Source organism: Rhinolophus sinicus, chromosome 15 (genome assembly GCF_057876585.1).
Source record: "Rhinolophus sinicus isolate RSI-liver-muscle chromosome 15, RSI-T2T, whole genome shotgun sequence".
Lineage (NCBI taxonomy): Eukaryota > Metazoa > Chordata > Mammalia > Chiroptera > Rhinolophidae > Rhinolophus > Rhinolophus sinicus.
Genome location: NC_142515.1, coordinates 76,999,148 through 77,006,607, shown reverse-complemented (window position 1 = coordinate 77,006,607; position 7,460 = coordinate 76,999,148). Strand labels below are relative to the sequence as shown.

The window sequence follows — 7,460 nt, the reverse complement described above, 5'->3', positions numbered from 1 at the left end:
TAACTGTAATTCTAAATTTTACATATTACTTTAACAATAAGAAAATAATAATAATGAGATATTTTAATAGAAGAGGTGAAAAATTTGGTTCCACTTGGCAGCTCTATCCTGCTTTATATGTCCATTCTGCTTTGTCTTTGAGTTTGGAACCCTCTAGGCACAGCCTGTGGAGCAATTCTCTCTCAGTGCCTCATCCATAATTAGGTGCTGGCCATAGGCAGTTAGATGACATCGTAACCCAGTGCCCAAGACAACCTGAGTTTGAATTGTAAATCTGCAGTGACTAATTCAGTGACTCTGAGGTGATGACATTGCCTCTGAGCCTCACTTTTCTCATCTGCAAAATGGAGCTAAGAAAAAGTATGTACTTCATAGAATGGTTGTAGTGATGCAGTCCATAGCATGTGGCACCTGCCTGGCCCATGGAAAGTGCTAAATAAAGTGAACTGTGATAAGATCAGGATGTAATGATGGTGGTGATGCTGGTGGTTGGTGATGGTCATACTGATAATGGTGATGAAGGTGATGATGGTGGGGATGGTGATGGTGGAAGCGGTGACTGTATATGAAAAGAGGGCTCTGTAATAAATCTAACCAAAATAACCTTACAGGGTGATCTGATCATAAATTCCTAACTCAGTAAGTCATGGTGGATAGTCATGCCCCAGGTCTATAAAAGGTTTATCTTTGCCGTAAGCAAGCCCTGTCCATTGTTTTCGTGCCTCTAGGTTAACACACCTTAGAAATGCTTCTTTTTTAGAATAACCACCCTCAAGAAAGCACATAGTCTTGTTAACTATCCTGTAGTCCAATCATAGAGATTACCCTGCCTTGCTTTCTCCCACTTTCATGTCATCTTCCTTATGTTCTCTCCTTAATTCCAAATGTATAAAAGAAACTGCAAACTGTCATTCTGGGAAGGATTTTTCTCATTCTGTTGAGATCTTGCTTCCAGGTGTGTCCTCTGTTTGGCCCAAATCAACTCTTAAACGTTCTCTACAGGTTTGGACGTTCTTATGATGATAGGGTGATAATACGATGATGGCACTGATGATTGAAAACGGAGTATGTGGTAGTAGTAGTGACAGTGGACGGAGTGGTTTTGCTGATGATAGTGATGGTGGTGACGATGGTGGATGTGATAGTAATGGTGATGGCGGTGCTGCCCACGGTGGTGGTGGTGGTGGTAGCGACAACGGTAGTCATGGAGATCTCTCACTCCCCTTCCAGGACTCCAGCTTTAACCATGACTTTGCACGCTCGGGACTGATCCATTTCCCAGTGATGAGAATAAACATGGCCCTGTGAAGCCTCCACAGGAACGAAGTAGTGTTATGAGAAGGCCCATCCCAGAAAAACCTCTTATTCTTGATGACCCTGAACAGGTTAGTCACATTATACAATGACATCTAGTACACAAATCAAATTTTGCTGCAGACACTTCTCTTAGTTCCTCCATTACAACTTCCTAAAAACATTTATGAAACTTCTAGGACAGGTCAGAGCTTACTAAGAGCTTTCACGCTATCATCTCACTGAAAGCTCACAACGAAGCTATGACAAAGACCTTATCATGATTTCCCACTTCTCAGATGAAGAAACTGAGATTCTATCATTTGTTCAACGTAAGGCTACTACAAAAACGCAAAACTAAACTTGGACAAAGTTGGGCTGAATCCAAAGCCATTGTTTAACCTCCACACCAAGATCCCAAACCCTAATGGCTCCTAAGAGCTAAACATGGAATATAAATAAGTGAGGCCATTTTGGGGGAGCAGTGGGGACTGTCGAGAACTGGATACCATGGGCTCTACCTAAAGACATTCAAATCCACTTTTTCCTTAAATACAGAACCAGCTTGCAACGTCTGCCGTAGACAATACCTCTTGACTGAAAAATCAAATTCTGTCTAATCTTCAAGGACTTGTACTTGGTCACTTCCTAGATGTCTTCGCTTCTCTCAACATTTGTTTCCCTTTTTGATTCATTTTTCTCTTTCCTTCCCAAAAGCATACTCTAAAATAGACTGTGGAAACTCCTAGCATAAAGAAACCCTGTCTAGATGAGGACAATTCTTTTTCGAGGCCTCAATTGAAACCAGTTTAGCTAGAGTGAGTATTTTACATGAAAGAGGTGATAATGTTTTCAGAAGAGCAGAGCCCTCTAGTAATGCTGATTTGTGCATTTTTTGGAGTGGTGGTGGCTAACCACTTTACTGAGGTACGATTGGCATGTAAAAAGCTGTACATATTTAATGTATACAACTTGATGAGTTTGGAGATAAGCATACGCCTGTGAAGCTGTCACCACCATTAAGGCCATAAACATATCCATTACCTCTCAAAGGTTCCTCTTTATGGTGTGTGTGTGTGTGTGTGTGTGTGTGTGTGCACATGTGCACACATGCACACATAAGAACACATAAGATCTACTGTTTTAGCAAATTTTAAGTACACAATACAGTATTGTTGGCTATGGACATTATGCTATATAGTAGCTCTCCAGAACTTTTCCATCTTGCATAATTGAAACTTTATACCTTTGTCCATCACCTCCTGTTTTCCCCTCCCCCCCAGTCCCTGGCACTCACCATTCTACTCTCTGTTTCTATGAGTTTGACTACGGTAGCTTCTACATGTAAGTGAGCTTATACAGTATTTATTATTCTGCATCTGGCTGATTTCACATATATATCAATGCTGATTTGCAGAGAATTTTGGCCATGACCCACTGTAGGAAGTACGTTTTACACCAGAGAGACACAGAGAGAAAGAAAGAGAACTGAACCAAGTTTCATGAATCAATATTCACGACAGGCAGCATCTGATATTTTATAACTACAGTCCTTGCATTCCTTTTAAAATGCTGGTTGGTACCCACTAAATTGGTTCCATGACCCTACTCTACCATTGCTCACAAGTACCTGGTTGAAAAAACACTGACCTGTAGATACGTTGGCCATAAATAAAATATACAAGCCTTTCATTGTGAGCCTGGTGTTAACTGTGCTGGTGTGTTTATGATGGGGGCCAGGTGAGTGGCGTGTGAAAAGCCTTGGTAAATCACTATGGACCATCGGTAAATCACTCATACTTTCAGATCTTTTTTCTATTTTTAATAGCAAATTGGTTATCTGCTGCATCTGATTTAAACTCTGTGTCTTCCATCTTTCTTATTTTAGTTTCCTTTAAACCCAGTAATACACAACCTGCCATCTCTTTGGAATGTAGTAAAGCATTTCAGGTTGTCCTACACTACCACCTAATGCACACATTCCTTACCCAAGCAGAAGTGGGCAAATGAACATGACAGAGATGCCTCTACAGCAGCTTTCAAGAAATAAAGCAACAGGACATGTAATGAGGTCTTCGTGAATTTTCTTTCCAGTGGCAGACATTTTTCTAGACCCAAGATCACACAAGACACATTTTCTATTTGCTACAGAAAGACACTGAACAAGTTCCTACTTACCCACAAAATGAAAAGCCCTTGATTCTCACCCAGTCTGGCAGCTTCTTGGAGCTAAGAAAAAAAGGAAGTACATCGCTTATTATCTTGAGCTCTAGTTTCTCAAGGAGTCTTGTGGGTGGAGGAGAAAGCTGAGGGTGTTGGGTGGGGAGTTTGCATAATGCATGGTCCATTAGTTCTCTTTTCATAGAATTTAGTAGTACATTACCAGCAGTACACAAAAGTGTCTCAGAAAATGAACTTGGAAATGGTGATAGTGTCCAATGAGGAAAACCAGGTAACGGAGGGTGGCGCCAACCTCCATCCACACCAAGGAAATGGATCCAACTCTGAGGATGCTCCTTTAAGGTGGTGACCTTCTTAGTGAGAGAGTTGAAGGCCAGAGTGTGAGAGAGAGTCAGTGTATCTATGCATTACCCAGTTTCCTATTATCGTATTCCATTATCAGTTTACCGCTTTGAGAAAATGACGTGTCCATATACTTGGTCTTTGAGACAGGGTCACCCAACATAATCCCAGTCATCAACTTGGCTAGTAAAGTGTTTGACTGGTTAGCATGGTGTCCTGAAACTTTCTTCTCATTCGTATTAGAAGAATCTTTGTAAAATCCAGCAAAAATATGGCAAATATTCCCTAGTTTGACAAGTCCAAATACACATCTTATCTTGGTTTCATTACATTTCTGAAAGATCATAGCCTTATGATCTCTAATATGAATATCTTCCTCTTTAGTTTCCCATTTATTTTCATAATTAGAGCCAATGTAATAAAATATTCAAATAATTACCTGGATATAGCTGTCTAGGTGGGCTTGCAGTCAGCTTCTCCATGAACGACTCAAAATACTTGCTGTATGTGAAACTCAAAAAGTTTCTTTTACATGGCAAAGGGAAGAGTGTTTAGGTCTATCCTTGTCAGCTGAGCTGAAGGATATTGAATTGTCTAAATATTAAACTGAAATGCCTGAACCAGAAGCCCCTGAGATTCTGCATGTGACAGGTTATTTGAACACACATTCGCCAGAATTCCCCTTCTTCGTGTGTAGTCCTCCCATGCTGACTCTAAACTTGGCCATGTGGCTGGCTTGGGCCAATGAAACAACAGCTAACAGCATGCAAGCAGAGATTTGAAAAGTGCTTGCACATTGGGGCTTGCCCTTTTTTGCTGCCCTTGAAACCCTGGGATCACCATGTGAATGAGCCTAAGCTAGCCTTCTGGAGGAGAGGTCATGTGGAAGAGAACCAAGTCTTACTAGTCAATAATCCATCACTCTGGTCGCCAACATGCAAACTACCAAATGTAGGAGTGAGGCCATGCTAGATCATCCAGCCACCCACTGGATCATCCAGTGACCCACTAATTGACCAAAAATGCATGAAAGAGCCCATCAGAGACCAGCCAAGCTAGCCTAGACCAGAATAAATATCTAGCCAACCCACGAAATCATGAACTGAAAAATATAGCTGTTGTTTTAAGCAAAAGAATTAGGGGGTGGTTTGTTACACAGCCAAGGCTAACTGATACACTTCACAAAGTAGGCTGGAAGGAGTACTTTACATATGTGTTGTCAGACCTGGTACCATATGACTTCAACTCCCAGTCACAGCTGATTGGATCATGGATTGGTCCATATGGCAACCAACAACCTATGAGGTGGCCCAGCAGAGAAGTCTACCTTAGAGCAGTTCTCTCTATTGGATGTTGGCTGACCAATCCATCCAGCTTGCGTCTCTCTTGGAAAATTTTGAATGCAAAGCCCCAAAGAGGCATACATACATACAGTAGAATAGCCCACGAACAAATGAAAACCAACAAAATTAGCCATCAGACAAGAGAATCTGTTCATGACCTTCTTCTTTAATTTCTACTTCCCTTGGAAGAGCAGTAGGCTGTCACAATCACAGGATTCCAGTCGTTTCATAAACCACAAGAACAAATGCTCTGACTCAGTCTGAGGAACAGTTCCAAAAGTGTGGCACCTCTCAAACTGTATCAAGCATGTAACAACTCACTTTGGGTGACTGTTGAAAGAAACTGCTCTTCAAGCTTCTCTACCCTGCTCTGTGCACTGGAAGGTTGTCCTATATGGACTGCATCATTAGAACCCTCTTGTGCTCTGTCTTTAGCTGAGTTTAACCAATGGTAGCCGTGGAAGGAGAGAGGAGGATGGGAAAAGAGAGAGATGGGGATATTTATTTTCCCAGCTCTTCCTACCCTCCAATTTGGACGGTAATTGGACTCTTCTTTCCCAGGCTAAGGTCCTCTCCAGGCCAAGGATTGATAAAAGTTCCCCCACCATTGCTACTCCCAGAATCCTTTGTTGGTTTTTCTAAGCCCTGCTCTGATATTGTGATTTATAGCAGGAAATATATCCTCACTTATCCTGTTTGTGGCACAGAGATCCTAAAACCCTTGGAATTTCCTGAGTAATAAGAACAATGGGAGCATCTTTTGTTATCATATTTGTTTTGGTCTCTTGTCTTCAGTTCCTGATATCACTTCAGAGCCGTAAATGTGAAATGGGTGTCTTCTTATTCATGATAATCCCCTTTTCACCACTGCTGGGTTTGTGTTAATGAGGTGACTTTTGGAAAATGCCTAAGGATGGGGCTGGTTGCCTTGGGAAGCAACCATGAATAGAATAGAGGTTTGGAACTTTCAGTCCCCCTGCCCCGCCCCCATTTCCCTGGAGGGGAGAGGGGCTGGAGGTTGAATCAATGATCAATGGCCAATTATTTAATTAAGTGTGGTGCCCAGAGAGGGCATGGAATGTTCGAACCCTTTCCCACATACTTTGCTCTATGCATTTCTTCCATCTGGTTGTTCCTTTCATAATAAACTGGTGGTCTAGTAAGTAACATGTTTCTCTGAAATCTGTGAGCTACTTTAGCAAATTAATGGAACTCAAGGAAGGAGTCGTGGGAACCAACTTGTGATTGGTGTCTGAAGTGGCGGGGGAGGCAGTATTGTGGGATCGAGCCCTTCACCTGTGGAATCTAATGCTATATCCAGGTAGATAGTGTCTGAATTGAGTTGAATTGTAGGACACCTGGTGTATGTTGGAGAATTGCTTGGTGGTGTAGAAAACCCCCCCACACACATTGGAATTGAGTTCAGAACCCCTTTTATCTGGCCACACTTGTATAAAGAGTATCTTTATTTAATGCATTTGTCTGGGCCAGCTGCTTCTTGCCAATCAACAACTAATACACACCCTGGCATTATAACCAGCCCTACCCACTCTAACCAGAAGCCAACCCTTTCGTATTAACTATCATGGAAGAGGAAGCCACATCTCAAAAATAGAAGGAAACGTCATTCTCTACCAGGCTGTGAACATGAAGTAAAAAATACCCATGCCACTTCCTCCTTTGCCGGTCAATTAGAAAACAATTGTTTCTAAACAAATTTTCCATGCCTTGAAATTGTGGTGTTCCACAGGAGGATTGGCTGGAAACATGGTGAAGGTGTTCTACCCTGTTAGAACAGGACACAAGAGTCCGGCAGAGCCAAGTATTTGCAATGTAGCCCTATCGAAATGTAGCCTCAACTTGATGCCGAAACAGTCCTAGTGAGTAGTTCATACCAGTGTTCTGTCTCACCCACTGGTTCACTGGAAATCAGCTGACACTTGCTCTTAGAACATATGGTCACTTTTGTTTCAAACAAACTTCTCAGGCCAAATGTCCTCGGTAGGGGAGGTGGTTTAACACATGATGCCACTGAATATAAATTACTGCAACCACTATGCAAAACCTTCATTAAAAAGTTAAGAATAAAACTACCACATGATCTTTTGTTGTTTTTGGTTTATATACCACATATCAGTGAAATCACATGGTTCTCTGCTTTTTCTGTCTGACTTATTTCGCTCAGCATTACACTATCAAGATCCATCCATGTTGTCACAAATGTTCCTATATCATCTTTTCTTACCGCCGAATAGTATTCCATTGTGTATATATACCACAACTTCTTTATCCATTCATCTA

At 41.6% G+C, this 7,460-nt stretch overlaps 1 protein-coding gene across 1 annotated transcript in view; it reads right to left on the bottom strand.

Moving 5' to 3' along the window:
- LOC109434058 (putative adhesion G protein-coupled receptor E4P) overlaps window positions 1–3,580 on the bottom strand; it is a 49,276-nt gene extending 45,696 nt beyond the window's left edge. The window contains exon 1 of the mRNA XM_019710740.3: window positions 3,472–3,580. The gene's annotated coding sequence lies outside the window, so the exon portion shown is untranslated. The remainder of the gene's footprint in view (window positions 1–3,471) is intronic.
- Between the last annotated feature and the right edge of the window lie 3,880 nt (window positions 3,581–7,460).